We start from the raw sequence: 23,038 nt of genomic DNA on the forward strand, positions 1-23,038 counted from the left end.
GATATTAAACCTGGTCATAATGATATAATGGATAAATCTGAAAAATAATACTCATTATCACAAATAGTACATTTTGTTCTAAATAGTGAACTGTTAAGTATTTCAGATTAGTGTGGTTATCTTGCAAAATTGCAAGTAAGGGCAAAACAAGTAGAAAGTTGTAACACTCTTCGATTTAGATGGAGAAAATCAGGCTCTTTTCCTGCTCCTGATTATCATTTGGTTCCTTGTTGAAAAGTAATCTTTATGAATATTGGGTGAAGACCTAACAGACTTGTTCTAATAGTATGTGATGCTCCATGAATAAACATGAAAAAAATGCACATTTAACTGATGCACTTTACATGCTGAAAAAATCCAGCAGCAATCAACTTTTTTTCATGAAAGGAGAACAGAAATTAACAATATGGCTAAAAGTTATTTGTGGTTTTCCTTTCCTTTTCCGTTATCTGAACAATTTCATGCTTCCCATTTTGGAGTAATACAGTTCTGTCTGTTAATGTTTTCCGGCTTTGGAGCAAGTTGTTAATCAAAAATACCAGATGCTAGGGCATCCGCATTTTACATGTGACATAATAGCGCTCTAGTGTCATTGCTTAAATAAGGACCATCTCATTGGAGAAACATTTATTCTAGCTATGAATTTCTACTTTCTGTAATTTACATGACAAAGCAAAGTAACATAAAGAATGTGAAGAATACAGTAAATGCTGAGACGAAAGACATACTTATGGTTCTCAGTGAAGAATGTAAAATTATTTACAGACTATCTGCTGAAGTAGTTGACCTCTGGCAGGCAGCAAGTTTCTGCTGGATATAGCTCGATGAGGTTAGATTAAAAATAGTGTCAGTATGCTCTACTAATAGTGCAATGTTGAGGGCATTTGTATCCTTTATCAAATCACACTGATGTTCTTTTTTTATGGAGCATGCATCTGAAATGGCTGGGTACTTCTGGTTTAAACAATTCAATAAAAACAAAGGTTCAAATGGTATTGGACTGGATTTTACAGTTATGTCAAACTGATAGCAACATCTGGTGTCTCTGTGTGTAGTCAAACAGAAATGTGAACTTCACTTTCAGTACCTACTCCAGGACAAAATTAGCAAATTAATATAAACATCGTACTTTCATTCTCCTTCACAGCGAAAACATAATTAGAAATGTTAAACTTTGTTGAATGAGGCGTAACTCTATTTTTAATGCAGCACTAAATAATTTTTAATGGCAAACAACCCTTTAGGCCCTGAGAATTTTATTCCCTCCATTCTATTAATTAAAGTTCCATTCATTTCAAACAATAAAACTAATTTTTATTTAGTTTCTAAAGTTCATACAGTTCATCTTCATCCCTACTCCTGTAATTATCCCTAGTCATTGATCAGTTACAGTGAAAGAATTAAAAGGTGACTTTTAATTGTGGGTGTTTATATTCAGTAAGATATATTTCTTGTGGTTATTCTTATCTTCATTACTCCTGTATACCACAGATATTTTACCATTGATGTGGAATGTAAAACCATCGTGGAAGTTGACATTGAGTGTCCATTGTGAAAAATGTTCACTCTTGTCAGATGTGAGAGATTTTCTTTCACCACTGACTGGAAAATACAGAGAGCAACTTCAAAGCAGCTAAAGCGAATTTACCATAATTATGATAGTTCTAATAATGTAGGTAGTTCTTCTGATTAATAGGAGCAGTAATTGCAAATCACTATCATGACAGCTCAAGGATATTCGGTGCAGAGTTTCATATGAAGTGACTTAAGAGCTGACCACTATCTCCAGCCCATATTTTGCTGAAAAAAGAGCAGAGTTTGATTATTTAACTTGCTAATGTATGGCATTAGCAACATGGAATAATGCTGGTAGATTCTTGCTGCCTCTCCTGTAGCTTCAGAAAGGATTGTTTGTTTTCAGCAGCCTGGGACCTTTACAGATGTGTATGTTTGTTGTTAAGTTCACTTTTGAAGGTTAAAGGGCTGCCTGTCTACAATGCAGAAATCTTGATAAGTTTCAACAGTCTGCAATGCTAAACATCTTGAAACCTTGGTCTCCCAATTGTGGTCAGTACAATTTATTTGTCTACCCGCACTGCAGTTTCTATGTCACTACAACACTCTATTCTGCATTCTATTTTCTTTTCAAGGTCAAGTTTATTGTCATTTAACTAGACAGGTATATTCAGTTAAATGAAACAATGTTCCTCAGGGGCCAAGGTGCAAACACAGTACATAGAGCTCATAAAATATTATTAACAGAATGATATAAAAGATATAAACCAAAGGATTCTGTAGATGACATAAAGTGCATATATATGATATTTGGTTAAATATACATCAGCATCACTGCTAAATCATAAATAATGTGTACTGCAAGGTAGCAAGGTGTTCACAGCCTTGGGGAAGAAGCTATTACCCAGCCTAGCTGTCCTTGTCCTTATACTGTGGTACCTTCTGCTGACTGTAGGGAGTAAGAAATTGTGGGACAGATGGGAGGGATCTTTGACAATGTTAAAGGCTCTGTTAATGCAGCATTTCCACTGTATGCCCTGGATGTGGGGTGGGGAGGGTACAATGATTCTCTCAATGTTCCTCACAATCCGTTGTGGGGTTTTGAGATTAGATGCCTTGCAATTCTCATGCTGGTCAGGACACCTTCAATGGTGCTCCGGTGGAGTGTGGTTAGAATGGGGTGGGGAGCCTCGTACACCTCATTCTCCTTAGGAAGTGGAGGTACCTCTTTGGTGCTGTCTATTTCTCTCTATGAAGGTGCCATTGTTGTGCAGCAGGGAGTGGTCAGCCTAAAGTCCACAATCATCTCTTTAGTCTTGTCCACTCTGAGACTCAAATTGTTGTGTTTGCACCAATCCACAAGCTGCTCTACCTCCACTCTGTCTGCCAACTCATTATCGCTGCAGACGAGGCCACCCACTGTGTGTCTTCAATGAACTTAATAATGTGTTTAGAGCTGGGTCTAGCAGTACAGTCGCGCCTCAGCAGTGTGAACAGCGGCAGGCTGAGCGTGTATCCCTGGGGAGGGCGCTGATGCCCATTGTGATGGAGCTAGAGATGTTGTTGCCAGAACAGCCTGTCTGAGGTCCCTTTGTCAGGAGGTCCAAGATACAGTTATAGAGGGAGGTGTTGACACTCAACAAGGACAGTTTACCCACCAGCTTCTGAGGAGTGAGTGTAGGAGTGACTAGTTCAAGGTAATTTTCTATGCAATAATCTGTCTTTAATACGTGCATAAACAAAAACCATGTATCTAAGTACATGTGACAACCATAAACCAATACCAACAGGAAAATGAATAACTTACACTGGGTAGTTCTATACCAATAGATTGTAAATTGCTACAGTTTTACCAAATTCAGATTGAAGAAAGAATATTTTGTTCCTGATTTCACTCTATTTTCCTATTTCATTGTAATTGACCCATATTTTTTCTTAATCCCTAAATCCCTTTGCTTAAAACTGTGAAGTATTGATTGATTCATTCATCATATTGCTTTAGTTCAGAAGCTTCCATCTTGTTCTTATAACATGCAGTGAAAAGAATAATATTGGACTGAATCATGAATCAATTTGGTGACTCCAGCTGGCAAATCTGAACCGTGTCCCAAAAGTCTGCACTTAGTGTGAAAGTCAGACATTTGAGTCTCGATGACCAATTCAGAGGGCCAAAAGTTTCAGTTCGTTTGACCGCAAAATTCTCCAGAATACAGCAGTAGAGTTCAATGCTGCTGGGGTGCTCAGCATCACACAAAGAAATTGTCTGTGCCAGATCTGTGTTTTAGGAGGCAAAGAATTTGTTGCAACATCAACTTTACTCTGTCTTGGTTTAATATTTATAAATACAGTGGATTTCAAATTAAGTGGTAAACATCAGGACCAGTACACATTGGCCCAGTTAAGCAGCTGTCCAAATGAGCTCAAGTTTCATTGAAATAGTTAGGTATAAAAAGGGCAAACTACTGTTTAACTGAGTATCAAATTATAAATTTGAATAAAATACAGAACAAAATAGAACACTACCAATATTACTACAGTACTATAAAATTGTGTACTAGTTCCTAACCATTATCGACTGAAGAATTCACCCAGAATAAGCTGCCTTTTTCTTTTGATTAACTATAAATGAACAAAATCAGTGCAGACACCTCGGGTAATTTATATCAAATCTTTTTGTGGGACCTTGGCAAGGGTGTGAAATTTTTTAAAGTAGAGGTAAAAAATAAAATGATCAATGATCACTGCCTTTTGAGTCAGTGTCTATTGGCCCAAATGGATAACATAACGCAAATATGCATGCCATTTAAAAACTGTTTGTACTAAGCATGGTATATTGTCTAACGGCCACACAAGTGCACATGCCTGACGCAAGTTAAAAACTGTTCAGCAACAGTGTGTTGTCCAAATTAAGCTGCATCGTATGCCAAATAAATGAAGGGGGTCCAGGTCACTTCTTCAATTAAATTTTGTTCTTTAAGAGTTGTCCCAATTAAGTGGTTGCTCCAATTAACAATGGCCTCTGTATTAATTATTAATTAGTTAACCTTACATTAAATGTAACTACATGTTCATTTTTAAGGATGTCCCTTAATGTCAGAATCATCTGAACTATTAAACTTAGTGAGCAGTATTTGCAGCGGCTGAGTTCCCAACTCCAGCTTTTCCAGTTATCATGGATTTTTTGGGGGGACTGGAACCTTTGCAATCAGCTGCTGCAAGTTTTTTTTTTTGCCATCTGGGTGATGGAGTGCCTTCAAGCAAAGAAAATCCTCATTCAGTCCCGTTAAGTTCAGGGGTGCAAAAGCCTCAGGTGAGTTTTCTGAGCAGGGGGAAGCTTGGTCAACATAGCCCAACCCTTTGAAAAGTGTAACCAACAGAGCAGAAATCAAGATGTCACATTACTGCAAGCTCTGGGCCAATCTGTTTGATTGTCACTATTCTGGAAACTATGGAAACTTGTGGATTTGCCAGACTCATCAGCAGTTTCGTTGAAAGATGCATTTGAAATCCTTTTCTGGAATATTAATTTAAAACACACCAGCATTTTTCCATTTCTGCATGAAGATCACCTTACAGAAAGCTATTGAGCTTTAAGCCCTTACATTTCTTTCTTAACCACATTTGGGATATACCTATCTTGTTTGAATTATCCTGGGATTACAGTGAGATCTGCAAATCCAGACATGAAGTCATCTGAACTCTGTTTTTAAGTTGAGAACAACTACTATATCACTCCTGCCTTCAAGCTGTAACTTTCATTCTTGGCTAAGTTGAAATGTTTCTGCTCTTCTCTACCTCCAAAAGTACATGATAGAAGGATATTTGTTTAAAGTCTTTCTGTCAAAGTAATAGTTAGGCTGAAAATATTCCCACCAGTCCTCACAGAGAGTGATCGGCAAGATTCTGCTCTGGTGATACTGAATGTCTCTGCTGGGCTGGTTCGGCTGGGATCGTTGAATCTGGTGCCGTGATGTGTTCTGGGTGATATTTGATTTTATCCCCATTTTCCTGTGGAATAGCAATTTCAACAATTACCCCTCTTGGATGTTTCAGATGCAAGCATATTGTTGTAGTCTAGGATCACAATTAGACCCACAAATAATGAGAAAGGCAGGAGTTCTATGTCTGCCAATCTGATTATAACATCAACTCTATATTCCATTCAGTTACAGGAACCCTTCACTCTTGCTTATCAAAAATATGACAATCTCTGTTTTAAAGGTATTTAAGAAAATTACTTTGTGGAAAGTAGTCTAAAGGAAAATGCTCACCTCATTTGTGTTCACGAGTGATTCTTTCTTTTTCAATAGTGATCCTTAGATCTTGAATTTCCCACAAGAGGTACGCCTTTTCTGTATCTACTCTATCAAGACCCCTCACGATCCTGTATATGTCTGTCAAATATCCTCTCACTCTTCTAAGCCAACCAGCTGATATAAATCTAGCTTGTCCAACCTTTCTGCTAAAGGCAAACCACAATAATTTCTATCAGTTTGGTAATCTTACCTAAATAATGAGACTAATATCGAAGATGTGGTCTCACCAGTCCCATACATTAATGAAGCATAACCTCCTTGTGACAAATCCTTTTGTAATAAATGTTAACACCATGCTAACTTTCCTAATTACTACTTATATCAGCATATTTCTCTTCTGTGAATTGTGATCATTGTCTCTGTCCCTTTTGACAGCTGAATCAGAATCAGGTTTATTATCATCAGCATGTGACATCAAATTTGTCAAATTTGTTAACTTAGCAGCAGCAGTTAAATGCAGTACATACGATAGAAGAAAAGAAAAACAAAATACAAATAAAATAAGTAAATCAATTACAGTATACATATATTGAATAGATTAAAATTGTGCAGAAACACAGAAATAAAATAAATTTAAAAAGTGAGGTCGTATCCAAGGGTTCAGTGTCCATTTACGAATCAGATGGCAGAGGGGAAGAAGCTGTTCCTGAATCGCTGTGTGTGTGCCTTCAGGTTTCTGTACCTCCTACCTGATGGTACCAGTGAGAAAAGGGCATGCCCTGGGTGCTGGAGGTCCCTAATACTGGACGCTGCCTTTCTGAGACACCGCTCCTTGAAGATGTCCTGGGTACTTTGTAGGCTAGTACCCAAGATGGAGCTGACTAGATTTACAATCCTCTGTAGCTTCTTTCGGTCCTGTACAGTAGACCCCACCCCCCGCATCTGACAGTGATGCAGCCTGTCAGAATGATCTCCACGGTACATCTATAGAAGTTTTTGTGTATATTTGTTAACACACCAAATGGATTGGTATGTGTTCCTTCATCTTACCCTTCCAGAAGTCCACAATTAGCTCTTTCATTTTACTGACATTGAGTGCCAGGTTTTCGTTGCAAAACCACTCCACTAGTTGGCAGATCTCACTCCTGTAAGTCCTCTCATCATGTTGAGATTCTACCAACAATGATTGTCTTGTCAGCAAATTTGTAGATGGTATTTGAGCTATGCCTAGCCACACAGTCACGTGTATGCAGAGTGTAGAGCAGTGGGCTAAGCACACACCCCTGAGGTGCACCATTTGGTTGTCAGCATGGAGGAGATGTTATCACCAATCTGCACAGATTGTGGTCTTCCAGTTAGGAAGTCGAGGATGCAGTTGCAGAGGGAGGTACAGAGGCCCAGGTTCTGCTATTTCTCAATCAGGATTGTGGGAATGATGGTGTTAAATGCCGAGCTACAGTTGATGAATGGAATCCTGACATTGTGTTGTCCAGGTGGTCTAAAGCCGTGTGAAGAGCCATTCAGATTGTGTCTGCTGTTGACCTATTGTGGCGATAGGCAAATAGCAATGGGTCCAGGTCCTTGCTGAGGCAGGAGTGTAGGCTACTCATGACCAACCTCAAAGCATTTCATCACTGTCGATGTGTATGCTACTGGGTGATCATCATTAAGGCAGCTCACATTATTCTTCTTAGGCACTGGTGTAATTGTTGACACTGTTGGCATTTGTGCCTTTTCATTTTTTTTAAGCTGGAAGCTATGAAAGTGTAGCTTTATAAAATTAGCTGATATTGAACCTAGGATAGATCCCTGTGACTAGGACTAAACAAGCATGAAAGTAGTTCAGTTTTGAGTGTTTAGGGATAGAAGCCTATGTAAGTTTAACTCCAGCATGGCAGCAACAAAAATTAAATGCAGTTCATCTATTTTCATTTGAACACCTTAATATCCATTTTGACAGTTGGCAACAGAAGGCTTATTAGATATTATGGAGTATGTATGTTGAAATGGTCTCTCATGTTGGTGTCACATTCTCCACCCAATTTTTCACCTTATTTTCATACTTACATGGTCCATCTCTGACACTACCCCTTCTGGATCTTTCTGTCTCCATCTCCTGAGATATTTTAGCCACTGATATTTTTTACAAGCCCACAGATTTCCACAGCTACCTTCCCCAATTTCCCAATTCATCTACATATCAGAGCTCTGTAACCTCTTGTCTTGCCGGTATTATGTTTCTTCATATTTAACAATTTCTGATACAGATGGGGATTTTATTAACAGACCTGGAAAGTTGCCGTTTTTATTCTAGATTTAACTAAGTGAACTGCAGAACATAGAACAGTGCAGCATAGTGCATGCCTTTTGCCCCATGATATTGTGCCTGCCGTTTAACCTACTCCAATGTGATTCTAATGTTGTCCTCCTGCAAAACCCTCCATTTTTCATTCATTCATGTGCCTAAGAGTCACTTAAATGTCTCTACCATATCTGCCTCTGCTATCACACCTTGCACCACACACTTTCCTCTAACATTTCCCCTACCCTTTCCTCCAATCACCTTAAAATTAATCACTCTGTTGATGGCTGTTATCATGCTATACACCTCTCTCAGGTCACTTCTCATCTTTCTGCTCTCCATAATGTAAAAACCCAGCTCTCTTAATTTTTCCTCATAAGCCATGCCCTCCAAACCATACAACATCCTTTCCTTTTCTCCTAATTCTCTACTTTAGCTCCTTCCTGTCTACGTTATATCTCTCAAGAACCCTATCTGATCCTTTCTTTCTACGTCTTAATTGTACTTTCCTCTTCCTCTTGACTAGATGTTCTCCATCCCTTGTCAGCAATAGTTTCTTCAACCTACCATTCTTTCCCTGCCTCAATGGGACAAACCTACAAGAACCCATGCAAGTACTCCCTAAACAACCCTCTCATTTCTGTTGTGCATTTTGCTGAATAAATCTGTTCACAATTTATGCACCCAAGTTCCTGCCTAATAGCATCATAATTTGCCGTCCTCCAATTAAATACTTTTCCATACCATCTTCTCCTACCTTTTCCAAGGCTATGGTGAAGATTAGGGAGTCGTGGTCACTGTCTGCAAAACGCTCTATTGACCAGATTTATTGTCTAGTACTAGATCTAGTATGGCCTCTCTTCTAGTCAGTCTATCCATATATTTTGTCAGGATTCCTTCCTGGGCACACCTAACTAAAACTGCCACATCTGAACCTTTTGCACTAAGAAGGTGCCAATCAATATTATGGAAGTTGACGTTACCCATGACAACAATGCTGCTATTTTTGTAGCTTTCGAATATCTGCCTCCTGATCTGTTCCTCAGTGTCTCTGCTGCTATTGATTGTCTATGGAATTCTCCCACAGTGGAGTGATTGCTCTATTCCTGCTTATAGCTTCCACCCATGCTGACCCTGTAGATGATCACTCCACCATGTCTGCCTTTTCTGATGCTGTGCTACTATTCCTGATTAGCAAAGTCACACCCCACTTCTTTTGTTTCTCCCTGGCCTTTTTGAAACATCTAAACCACAGAACATCCATTCCTGTCCTTGCAACAGCCCACTATCTAATTATGACGAAAGCACAGCCTCATCATTACTTCCTTAGGAGTTTGTGACAATTCAGCATCATATCCAAAACTTTGACAAGCTTCTGTAGAGATATAATGAAGAGCATATTGATTGGCTGCATCACAGCTTAGTATCGAAACACCAGTGCCCTTGAATGGAAAATCCTACAAAAGGTACAGCCCAGTCTATCACAGGTAAAGCCCTCCACACCTTTGAGCATATCTACACCAAGCATTGATGCAGGAAAGCAGCATCCATTATCAGGGACCTCCACCACCCAGGACATGCTCCCTTCTTGCTGCTTCCATCAGGAAGAAGGTACAGAAGCCTCAGGACTCACACCATCAAGTTCAGGAAGAGTAATTATCCCTGAATCATCAGAATCTTGAACCAAAGGGGATAATGTCACTCCACTTCATGTGCCCCATCATTAAAATGTTCTCACAACCTACAAACTCACTTTCAAGGACTTTTCATCTCATGTTCTCAATATTTATTGCTTATTTACTTATTTATTATTATTTATTTAGTTCTGTATTTGCACATTTTTTTTGTCTTTTGCAAATCGGAGAATGCCCAAGTTGGTGCAGTCTTCAAGTGATCATGTTATGGTCATTATTCTATTATGGATTTATTGAGTATGCCTGCAAGAAAATCAATATGTGGGTTGCATATGGTGACATATATGTACTTTGATAATACATTTACTTTGAAATTTCTTACCCTCACTGGCATGTGGCACAGACAACAATCCAGAAACTACTATTCTTGAGGTCCTACGTTTTAGCTTCCTGCCTAGTTCCCTACATTTACTCTTCAGGACCGCGTCCCTTTTCGTACCAATACCCTCGGCACCAATGTATACCAGGACTTCTGGCTGCTGACCTTCCCGTTTAACCCCCCCCCGTAATAATGCTGTGGACCTCATTCAAGACATCCCTAATCCTGGCAGCTAGGAGGCAACGTATCATCTGGGAATCTCTTCCACATCCACAGAGTCTCCCGTCTGTTTGCCTAATACTGAATCCTGTAGCACTGTTGTTCTCATCTTCTACACTTTCTCCCTTGAGCCACAGAGCCAGAAATCTGGTCACTGCAGCTTTCACCTTGTAGGTCACCTGCCTCCTCCCCCCAACAGCATCCAAAGTGGTATTTAATTTTTGTTGCTATTAAGAAAAATGGCGTGTGCAATCACTCCTTTAGGTAGGGGAGTGCAGATGAATTTAAATACAGTTAAATATGAATGTAATGTACCTTAATTACTTGATCAAATTCAATTTTTCATAAACTAAATTGATTTACAACATAATCTTTAATTAAATAAATAAAATTAGTTTTGGAGACAAGCAATAATCTAGAGATTTCAAACACCCAAAAGTAAGGACATGTGAATGTCAGAGAAAGAGATTTGAGAAGTTTCCATGCAGAGAGTGGAGCTAATTGGTAAGAAATTGGTGTTTATCGAGAAAAGGTAAATGTTGGTTTATGGAATTACAGCAGACTGCCCTATTCCAATTAGCTGAGCAGCCTGTGTTACGTTTGTAATCTAGGACAACCCTTGGTTCCTGGCCAAAATGTGTAAGAGCACCTGTCAGCTGGTGGAGTCGGTGGAGCCTGGAAAGGATGGTGATGAAGGCAGTTTCAGCTGTTGGTTACGCAGTGGAGCCCAATAAGAACTTGATGGGCCAAATGACCTCTCCGATAATGTTGCTGTCTATTGAATGATTCTGCTTGCTGTGGCTATATTTTTCTAAATATTATTTGATATTATACACCTAGGCTTAGAGACGGGGGCAAAATAATAATAAAACTATTAAACACACCATTTCTTAGTATTGCGGCCATACTTTATACTATTTGTTGGTTTCACATACCTCAGCCACCACCTCATGACAGAGAACGTTCACGTCACACAGGCTCCAACCCCCTAACCTTCAGCATTCAATCCAAACTTCGGCACATGTTTCGTCCTAGTCCCTTCCTCCATACTAGGTTAGAGACACGAGAGACTGCAGATGCTAGAATTAACTGATATACTTGATCTGAAAGATATAGATGGACTTTGCCACCACAGATGTTTTAAGTTCGGGTTTATTATTCTCTGTGTACATGTACACCGTCAAATGAAACAACGTTCCTCCACACCAAGCTGCACAACACAGTACATATGACTTACACACAACACATAAAGTAATATTACCACAAATAAATTGACAGTTAATAAGATACATATATGACACAAGTTTAAAAAGTATACAGTATAACCCACTGGCACATGTTAAGACCTGGGTTGTGGCAGGGAGTTTAGGAGTTTCACGGCCTGGGGGAAGAAGCTGTTCCCCATCCTAACTGTCCTTGTCCTCATGTTATGGTACTTCCTGTCTGGTGGCAGGAGGTCAAAGGATTGCTGGATGGATGGGAGGGGTAATTGAAAGCACTATGTGCCCTATGTATCCAGTGCTGCTGATAAATATCTTGGATGGGTGGAAGAGAGACCCCAATGATGCTCGCACCTGTCCTGTCAATCCCTTGTAGTGTCTTGCAGTCAGATGCCTTGCAATTCCCATATGATGTTGATGCAGGACTCCTGTGCTCCTGTAACAATTGGTTAAAATGGTGGTGGGGGGGGAGGGGGAAGCCTTGACATCACCCCTTGTGTGCACTTCCAGAAATTTGGTGCTCCTTTTCTCTTCAAGGATGATTGGCAGAGCTGGAAAAATAAATGTTGAAGATGTCCTGATGAAGGGTCTCAGCCCGAGACGTCGACTGTTCTCTTTTTCATAGATGCTGCCTGGCCTGATGAATTCCTCCGTCATTTTGTGTGTGCTTTTTGAAGATAGAGGCTGGTAAGGAGGAGGATGAAAGCATGGGAAATCCAATTCTTGTTTTGAATGAAAGGTGGTGAGTGAGAGCAGAAGAGTGGAAACCGGAGATGTGGCTGAGATTCTGAAACAGAAGAAAATGCAGAAAATTCCTTTTGACTCTGTCATGTATTGCCCAGAATTCCCATCATTAACCAAAGAATTACCTCATTTAACCCTGCTATTCCCTTAGAGACAGTGAACTGATGCTTTACTTCAATTGGTTTTGGACTTTTAAGGATTGTTCTGAGAGGCATTCCAGAAGGATTGATAGTAGCAGTGGTTGTATCCTAATTACTTTTTGTCTTTTAAGGACATTTTGAGCCTTGTGGTTATTTTTTTATGGCTTAGTCAGTAAAATATGACTGAATAAATGCTTCATGTTAAGCAGCGGCTTTTTAATTGAGGCCCTCTGTTGGTCAGAATCAACCATGGACGTTGTGTCCCAGCTGTCTATGTGATATGCAACCCAGGGCAGTATGATACATTGAGCAAGCTATTGCCCATGTAGCAGTCTCCCCCTCTCCACGCAGGTGATGAATCCAAAGAAACAGCAGAGGCTCAGACAGTTTGGCACCAGGAGCATTGCAGAAGTGGCCAGTCAGTATTGAACTCAAGAACTGCCTGAAGGACTCCAGTTCCAGCTGTTTCCTTGGAGCTCACACCAGAAGCTCTCCCCATGAGTGGGTATCGATGCAAGCCAGTGAAGCTTTGAGATCAAAGTTTCCCTTCTCCTAGATGAGCTGCCAACTGGTTTTAATTTGCCAGTAATCCGCTTTTGCTCCTTCTCCTGTTGGTAGAAACAGGCTTAGAAGGTAAGACACACGTGAATGCCAGGAGCTGGACTTGGTTGTCAGAGGCTATTTGAGATGTACACCTTTGAGACTATTGAATAGGTAGTGAGAGCTTGCCACCAAATATTGTAAGTGAAAGATTAAATAACTGGGAACACATACATTTGCGTGTGTGCAGATTTGTTTCGTTCAGCATCTTGTATATAGAAAACCATCATCATCAGTGTATATCCACTAGGTTTATACCTGCCTACAAGTCAAAATGTCATTGATGGGGAGCAGTATTGGGAAAGTAACTTGAGTAGTTTGAGCAAGAATTCCTCAGGGTTTTTGATGCCATTCTATGAGTCTTGAGGAAGGCTCAGGGAAGAAGCCAAGTATTGATCCTTTAGGAATTGTGCCATTTCAGCTTTCTGTCTGTGCTGGCTGTCGCTCTGCTTGGACATGGATTGTCCTGAACATGTGGTCCTACTCAGAGCAACAAAATCTTAGTTTGGAATCTAAACGTGAAACACCGTGACTACGATACTGTGCATTTTGTGCAAACATCTGAAGATGTATTTCTAGTGCCTCGGGGTTTCTTGAAACCATGAAGCATATTTTTTCACAGAAAGATTGATGGCTGGGTTTAGAAGGTTGAGGTATAATTGCGTAATTTAAATGTTGTGTTGAAAATATTCAAGTTTCACTTTCAACAGTTTGCAGGATTGCACAGAGGTTATAATTAAGTTTCAACTTTGTACTTAAATTTCAGCTTTCCTTAATTGTGCATATCTTGTGACAATGAGCTAATGTCCTGTGTGGCAACTGTCTGGCGAGCTGAGACTGAAGCCCATGGGATGTGTAAATTGGTGTTCATCTCTCTTAGTTCACATCCCAGAGAATTGCATTTCCAGCACTGAGTAGTCTTCTGGGTACTCCGCAGGAAATTTAGGTCTCTGCCCCTGTTCTACATTCACAAAACCATCAGCAGCTTCCAACTTGTCCAGTGACTGGGAAGAATCCAAGACCCTCAAACCTGTGAAAATGTAAACAATGTAATTATACATCATATTACTATTTGTACAGAACAGAAGAGTCTTAATGAAATGTAGTTGTAAAATCCAGGATCATAGTCATTCTTAGAGTAATCACTTTGACATTCGTTTTTGGTGACAGTGAATTATAGGTGAGGTGACTCGATTACTTCATCGAGGTAATAAAAGAAAGCATGTGCTTTTTATGAAACATCTGGAAATGCTGAAACCTGTACCATGAAAGAAAGCATTTAACCCATTGAACCTAATTCTTTAAACATACATTTTATCCTGTTATGTATTTTCCACAGTTTGAACTGGTGAATCTTCCATAAAGCAAAAATAATATGTAAAACCTTTACCTCATGCTGGCCGTCTCAGCAAAGATCCCAGGAAAATCAATCTAACTATTATTTTATTCTGGTTAAATGCTCAATTGATGTGTTACCATTATCCTTTTGAATGGAACAGAACTACACAATGTATTCATCTTCATTTATGTCTCTGTTTTGCCTTTTGTCCTTAAGCTCATTCTTTAGGGAAATAATCAATGGTAGAGCTACATAAAAGATTGGACTTGGAAGCTGAATAAAAGGGATGTGAATTATTGGGGAAAAAATCAGTTCAGACTGGAAATATTAAAAATGGAAATGGAACTGCTGCTGCTACCACAGACTGTTATATTTTGTAAATCAGCACTCTGGTGTGTGTTTGCTGGAAACTGATACTGCAGTAACATGCTCTGGTCAGACAGAATCCATGCTGTTAGCTCATCTTCAAATCTATTCTTGATAATCAGTTTTACATTAATTTATACAGCATTGGTGTAAGCCTGATGAATCTGAAAATCCCTCAGGAAGTTCTGTTGGAACAAACACCCCAAACAGTAATCTGTCCACAATCTTCATTCATTTGATCTGAAAATGTTTATGTTTTAGTTATGGTTTGATAAAACTCTGTTTAAATCTGACACAACCAAATGGGTGGATAAGTAGGAGTTGAATTCATGACTGACCTCTTTGAATGTTATTTTCATTGTAGCAACACTGTTTTGCTTTTGTGGCTTGGTAAGATAATGCTTGATGAATCTGTTTTAACCAGGCTAGGAAACCAAAATGAGAGCTAACAGAAATACAAAACATTCATTTCAGAGATTAAAAATGGTTGAATTTTAAAAGGATTTTAAATCATAGGAAATGGACTCACTGCCATTTGAAAAATGAAACAATTACTTTATTATGTTCCCCTTGTCCTCAGCGTCTTTAAAACATCCAATTAGCATATATCCTTCACTAAGTGAATACGAGCTTTCTGAGGATTTGTCAGAGAAGAGCCTCCTGTAGGACACTTGTCAGTTCTCGTAAAAGAGTCTAACAGCCAGAGATACCAGATAGTTATACGTCAAGGGAAATCACCCCTCAACACAACTCACCCATGCTGGCCAAAATGTCTTCCAGAACCTGTTCAATTTTTCGGAATTTGGCTCATATCCTGTCAGTCTCTCCTATCAACTGAGCTAGCCAAATGTTTTTTTGAAACATTGCAATTGTCTCCACCTCTGCTTTCTCTGGCAGCTCATTCCATGGTAGCTGTACCAAATCTCCCCCCGAGGATGTTGGCACACCTCCAGCTCAGATGCAACTCATTGCTCTTATATAGGTCCATTTGTGCCCTGGAAGAGAAGCAATGGTCCAAGAATCTGAATCCCTCCATCCTAGTCCAGCTCCTCAGCCATGCTGTCCTCCTGTTCCTACCCTCACTAGTATGTGGCACCTGGAGTAATTCCAAGATCACAAACCTTGAGACCTTGCTTTTTGTCCTTCGTCCTTCTCCTTAACTCTCTATATTCAGTCTGCAGAACCTCATCCCTTTCTCAACATACCATTTTGGAACCAGTGACCTCCAGCTACCTCATGTTAATATATCTTTCTTCCTTTGAGTTTTGAGAAAGAAAATCCCCCCCCCCCACCATGATTTTGTTCTGTCTCTCCTGAATGAGAAACTTCCTCCATGATCCATCCATTTAGCCATTGTGCTGGATCGCATCGAACCAGGCTACAGCCTTGTTTGCTGGCCTGTTCATAGGTGTAGGGTACCAATGTAGTGCTGCCGTTGCCATCACATCCCTTCCACGAGTGCCAGCTAGACAGCAGCAGATCGCAATTATTGCCCTGTCCAAGCATCTCCAATGGCATTCTGACTTGTGCTGCCAAGGGCCTTTTCCACTGATCACAGACAGTTTCAGCCAAACTGTTGAGCAAGTGTAATTTATCTCATGATTCTATTAGTTGAACCAGAAAAGTTCTGAACTTGCCTTTGAATAAAGTTAGGTGACTCCTTTCCAATGAATGGAACTGTGCAAGATGCACAGATGTAAAGCTAAGAGGCCGAGTACAAAGCATACCTGGTCCGTTGGCTTGGCAATTTACAGAACACCCCCAAGCTCAATGGGAAGTCTAGTGGGAGAATAATCCACATCTCATTGGCACTTGTCTATGTTACCAACCTAGCCATCAGCTTATTCTGGCTAATCATCTGTTTGGAAAGTTTTTAACTGTAGATGTACTTGAATATTTATAGTACATACCTTCCAACAGGAGATACTGTCCAGTAGTTTGTGAAGGATAGTTTTTCTAAGTTGCCCACTACCTGACCTGAGACAGTGAAGTCAACTGTCTTCAGAAACACTTTGAAATGGATTAATTCTGCTTAGACAAAGGATCAGATCTTGAGATTGCTCATGTATTTTGGCCAGTATTAAAATGCTTAGGGTACTGATCCACTGAATTTTTGAGAAAGTCTGAATTAATTTTACTATGTCAGTCAGTTCCAGGGAGCTTTGGCATGTCAGTTGGCAAAAGTAAATATAATTATCACTTTGCAAAGTTCCCTGCAGGAATTAATTCATTGAATTAAATTATAAACTAGGCACTAACATTCTATGCAATGCCACTTCTAAATTGAATTGTTGGCACAATGTAGTATCTCATTTAATCATCGGTTGTCTTTATACAGCTTCCTTGAAATAGAAATTTCACCCCAAAATAATTGACAATTTATTTGTGGTATATTTGCTTCTGCTTATACTGCTTTAGAATTTGTTAATGGATTTGTGTCTCTTTACTGGGGTATACCCTGGTGCACACAATGAACCAGAATTTATCTCCTGCGTTCATAATGACTGTGACATGATGACTGTGCCAGGCTATGAGGTTACAGATTGTGGTGGCGTACTTTTCCGCTGCTGCTCACGGTCCGCAGTGCTCTATGGATACCTGGCTTTGAGCTGCTTGGTTTGTCCTGTGCCCTTTCCATCTGTCGTGATTATAGCACTGCACAACACCACAGACTGTTATTATCTCTGCAAGAAATGTGCAATAGTCATTTCTACCAGTGTGTCATGGACAGACACATCCACAAGTACACTTGCTGTGGACCCTGTCAATTCCAGTTTTCCTGGAGCTACATTTTGGATCCCAAAGTCCCCTTACACTCTCTGTATCTGCTACTTCTAGAGCTTCTTTCAAATGAAGCAATTTGGTTCATCTGTAAAGGAAGGACAGTACGTGTTAATCAGGAGGAGGTTTCCTTGCATATGTTTGACAAATACTATACCATAGAACACTACAGCGCAGTACAGGCCCTTCAGCCTTCCATGTTGTGCCGACCCATATAATCCTTTAAAAAAACTACTAAACCCACACTACCCCATAACCCTCCATTTTTCTTTCATCCATGTGCCTGTCCAAGAGTCTTTTAAATACCCCCAATATTTTAGCCTCCACCACCATCCCTGGCAAGTCATTCCAGGCACTCACAACCCTCTGTGTATAAAAATTTACCCCTGATGTCTCCCCTAAACTTCCCTCCCTTAATTTTGTACATATGCCCTCTGGTGTTTGCTATTGGTGCCCTGGGAAACAGGTACTGACTACCTACCCTATCTATGCCTCTCATAATCTTGTAGACCTCTATCAAGTCCCCTCTCATTCTTCTACGCTCCAAAGAGAAAAGTCCCAGCTCTGCTAACCTTGCTTCATATGACTTGTTCTCCAAACCAGGCAACATCCTGGTAAATCTCCTCTGCACCCTCTCCATAGCTTCCACATCCTTCCTATAATGAGGTGACCAGAATTGAACACAGTACTCACCAGTTTGGTCTCACCAGAGATTTGTAGAGTTGCAACGTGACCTCTCTACTCTTGAACTCAATCCCCCTGTTAGTGAAGCCTAGCATCCCATAGGCCTTCTTAACTACCCTATCAACCTGCGCAGCATCCTTGAGGGATGTATGGATTTGAACCCCAAGGTCCCTTTGTTCATCCACACTCTTAAGTAACTGACCATTAATTCTGTACTCAGTCTTCTGGTTTGTCCTTCCAAAATGCATCATCTCACACTTGTCCGGATTGAACTCCATCTGCCATTTTTCTGCCCAACTCTGCAGCCTGTCTGTATCCTCTTGTAACCTTCGACAACCTACAACTCCATCCACAACTCTTCCAATCTTTGTGTCATCCGCAAACTTACTCACCCATCCCTCCGCCTCTACATCTATGTCATTTATAAAAATCACAAATAGCAGGGGTCCCAGAACAGATCACTGAGGCACTCCACTAGTTCCTGACCTCCAAGCAGAATACTTTCCTTCCACAACCACCCTCTGCTTTCTTCCTTTAAGCCAATTTTTAATCCACACAGCCAAGGTTCAGCTTATCCCATGCCTCATGACTTTCTGGATGAATATCTCCTGAGGGACCTTGTCAAATGCCTTGCTAAAGTCCATGTAGACCACATCCACTGCCTTACCCTCATCAGTTTCTTTTGTTACCTCTTCAAAAAACTCTATCAGGCTTGTGAGGCACAATCTTCTGTTACAAAGCCATGTTGACTATCCATGAGTAGACTGTACTTCTCCAAATGCTTGTAGATCCTATCCTTAAGAATCCTTTCCAGTAGTTTGCAGACCACTGACATAAGACTCACCGATCTATAGTTCCCAGGTTCTCCCTGTTACCTTTTTTAAACAAGGGAACTACATTTGCCATTCTCCAGTCCTCCGGCACTTCCCTGCAGCCAAAGAGGATTCAAAGATCATAACTAATGCCCCTGCGATCTCTTCTCTCAATTCCCACAATCACCTGGGGTGTATCATATCTGGCCCTGGGGATTTATCAATCTTAATGTTTTTAAGAATATCCAGCACTACGTCTTCTTTAATCTCCTCATTGTTCAGCACACAGGCCTGCTCTACTTTGACCTCATCCTGATCAAGATGCTTTTCACTTGTGAATACTGAAGCAAAGTATTCATTTAGGACCTCCCCAACCTACTCCCCTCTTTATCCTTTAGCAGCCCCACCTTAGTTCTCGTCATCCTCCTGTTCTTCAAAATGGTGAGTACCTGGGTTCATTGCCCACTCAGAAATCTGATGGAGGGGAAGAAGCTGTTCCTGAAATGTTACATCTGTGTACCTGCCCTTGATAGTAGCAATGAGAAGAGGGCATGTCCTGGGTGATGGGGTCCTTAATAATGGATTGTGTTGCAACACCACTCAACTACTTAATCTGTCTCACTCTTGTACCCCTCCTTGTCATCATCTGAAATTCTGCCAACAGTAGTCATGTCATTGGCAAACTTACAGATGGTGTTTGAGCTGTGCCTAGCTGCAGAGTAATGGGTGTAGAGGGAGTAGAGCAGTGGCTGTGCATGTTTCCTTGAGGAGTGCCAGTGTTGTTTGTCAGTGAAGTTCTTCCAATGTAGAGTTCTTGTTCCCAGATGGTTAGATGAAAACTTTAGTCCCTCAGGGTGGGGAGTAACTTGATGTCAAAGTTTCATGACTAGGCCAATACCAGGTTTATTCCTTTCCTGAGTAATGTCTTGTCTTGTCTTGTCCATACTGTACCGACTGCTGCCACAGGGCTATAAACATGCAAGAGCAGTGTGTGGTTAAGTGCCTTGCTCAAGGACACACACGCTGCCTCAGCTGAGGCTCGAACTAACGACCTTAAGATTGCTAGCCCAAAGCCTTAACCGCTTGGCCGCTTGCCACATAATGGCAATGGAACAGATGAATGGTGTGCAAGGCCACTTCAGACGACACTGGAAGGAAGATCAATCACAAAAAGATGGCCAGGATGACAGATTCCCTCTCAGAACCACATGGTGAACCAGATTGTTTTTTTTAAATAAAACAATCTGGTAGGTTTCAGGGTCATCATCACTATGGTTTGTACTTTTGTCACCAGTTGGTTGAGTGTGCTTGACCTTACCAGCATCACTTGTGTGTGCAAGTCAATGATAGTAATTTAGAGGTAGAGCTCAGCCTGTTGTGGCTACAGTATAGCTGAAGCCTTCAATTTCATATTTTAGGTATTGGTTCAAGGGCATTGTATTGTTTCCTTGAAGCCATGCTTCAAAAAAATCAGGCCCTATCTTCTTTGTTAATGTACAGTCATAATTTTCAAAAGACCTTGTTTACCCTTCAATGCAATTAGATTGGACTTCAGTGTAATTGGAATATTTCTGAAGAATTGCCAAAGTTAAAAGACAATCTTAAGGATTGAAAAGCTACCTGGTAAATCTGTCATTTTCAGAATTGTATCTCATCAGCTAGATTATAGATTTGCATTATAAACTGAACTGTCAGAAAGTCAAGCTGCATTAGAGAGACCAAAAATGTAGGGACATATTCAGTATCAGAAAAGCCCATCGTGTTAGATGGAAACTATATTTGTGATCAATTGTGCATAGTCAATATTTTAACATGATTGTCCATAGCTGTCTGCGGAACAAGGCATCATTCAGCTGTTTGTCCTGACATGCATATCTTGTATATTTATTATCTACAAAGATGGCTCTTTTCCAGGACATGTCAGTTTCCAGTTCCTTTAGCACACCCGTTACAGGATTTGTATTGATCTTGCATAATGTTGTCTTCCAATGGATGGTGCTTTAATGCTTGATCTGGACTTGGAAACGTGAAGGCACCTAGCCTGATTTTTCATTTGCTAAATCCAGAATTTAATTTCTATTTTGGCTTTTGGCAAATACAGCCTCATTACACATCATGGAGTATGTTGGAGTGGTTTCCCATGTTGGTGTTACTTCTTGCACCTATACAGAACTCCAAAATTTCATTACTTTCACTGCCAACTTTCCACCTTATTCTCATATTTACACAGCCCATCTCTGACACCACCCTTTCTTTATCTTGCTGTTTCTATCTCAAGTGATAGCCCAGCCACAAATACCTTTTACTAGCCCTGAGACTCAAACAGCTACCTTTGCCATACATTCCCTCACTCTGTTTCTTGTAAGGATGCCATACCTTGCAAAGAGATCATTTTGGTTCCCCTTTTAAAACTAGTATGAGTGATATCCTTGACTCATTTGAAGTTTACATCCCGTATAGAGAAAGTTACCAGAGGAACAATTCTACATTTAAGAAATCTTGCAAAGATTTGTCTGATTCTGTCATGTAATGATGCTGAAAAACTAATTCACAGCTTTATATCAAATGGATTAGATTACTGGCCTTCAAAAGCAATCTATTGACAAAGTTCAACTCATTCAGAACGCTGCTGCTAGACTTTTAACTAAAACCAATATGAGGGAGCCTATCACCACTCCCCAGCTAAAGAGATTCCTCCTCATCTCTGTTCTAAAAGGACATCCTTGTATTCTGAGGCTCTGCCCTCTGGTGCTAGACTCCCCCACTATAGGAAACATCCTCTCTAAGTCCACTCTATATAGGTCTTTCTATTTTCGATAGTCTATTAAGTAGCAACACTGGCCTGTAGCTGGAAGAATGTGTCATGGTGTGCGCTGGCAACACCTGAACCCAGGTGTGGAGGAGTGACAGGCTCCTGTGTAGATACAGAAACAAATGTTTAAACATCGGTGGCGCGACTGAGCGACTTTGCAAGACAAACCATTCTCAGAACAAGGACCCCGCAGTAAGCACTAATTGGGAGTCCATTTTAAATAATCACAGTATGTGGAAAACCCGTGCCAGTCAAAGTAAACTTGACAAGGTTAAACAGAAAGCACAGGGGCTTAATGGTTCTGGTTAAAACAACAATGGACAAGGGCAGGTGCTGTAGAAACCTCTCTACGGCTTTCCGCACAGGCCCACAGGGCTGATGAAGGAGAGGGTACTTGTATTATTGTCTGTCCCTTTAAAAGCCAACTGTAGACCAAGCACGAGAGCTTGCAATGCAGGAAATGTGTACACACTGAAACTCAAACTTTTGGTTACAGTACAGTGTTACAGAGAGAAATCTAACACTATGATGAAAACCTCAATTGAAATTGTGCGTATTTGTGTGACTTCCATGGATAACATCAGGTTTTTCATCCATTAAGCAAAAAAAGAAGGTATTTGAATGAGTGCAACAATTACCATCTTTTTGAAAACAAGGTGCTTTGAGGGCAACTAGGCACTAAAACTTAATGTCAGAAGAGAAGGGAAACAAATAAAGTACCAACTGTTAAATGTCCCATTATATTCACACTAGCACTGGGAAACAAGTTGCAATGATTGGAGAAGTGATTCTAATCATAATTAATATTCTGTATGCTTACTCAAGAGAGTAAATAGAGTAGCTTATTCATTCTTACGAACTTACTGAGGAGTAAGCATTTGCCTGCTTTAGCAATGGAGAGGCTGAGTTAAATAGATGCTCATAAATCATTCTGTGTTAAATCCTGATCAGGAGGAGCCACAATCTGAACAACCCTGCGATAAGCAATTTCATGAGTAGATATGTGTCAATGTTCATTAAAAATAGGATACATTTCCAGAATCTGATATTTTGTTTTGAGAACACCCTTCATACAAACACCAGTTGGATGCCGGCAGTCAATAGCTCAGCAACCAATGATTATAAAGAATTCACATGCTTTGGGTCAAGATGCTTCACAGGACTAGCTCAGAGACCTTTCTTCCCATTCCCCTTCTCCTCTCTATGCTGGCCATAGCTCCAGGCCAGTCTTAGCC

At 40.3% G+C, this 23,038-nt stretch overlaps 1 protein-coding gene across 2 annotated transcripts in view; it reads left to right on the forward strand.

Annotated features, from left to right (window-relative positions):
• The window catches only part of sh3pxd2b (SH3 and PX domains 2B), a 283,763-nt gene that overhangs the window by 183,764 nt on the left and 76,961 nt on the right, over window positions 1–23,038 (forward strand). The window lies entirely within an intron of this gene.

This window comes from Hypanus sabinus, chromosome 15 (genome assembly GCF_030144855.1).
Source record: "Hypanus sabinus isolate sHypSab1 chromosome 15, sHypSab1.hap1, whole genome shotgun sequence".
NCBI classification, from domain to species: Eukaryota; Metazoa; Chordata; class Chondrichthyes; order Myliobatiformes; family Dasyatidae; genus Hypanus; species Hypanus sabinus.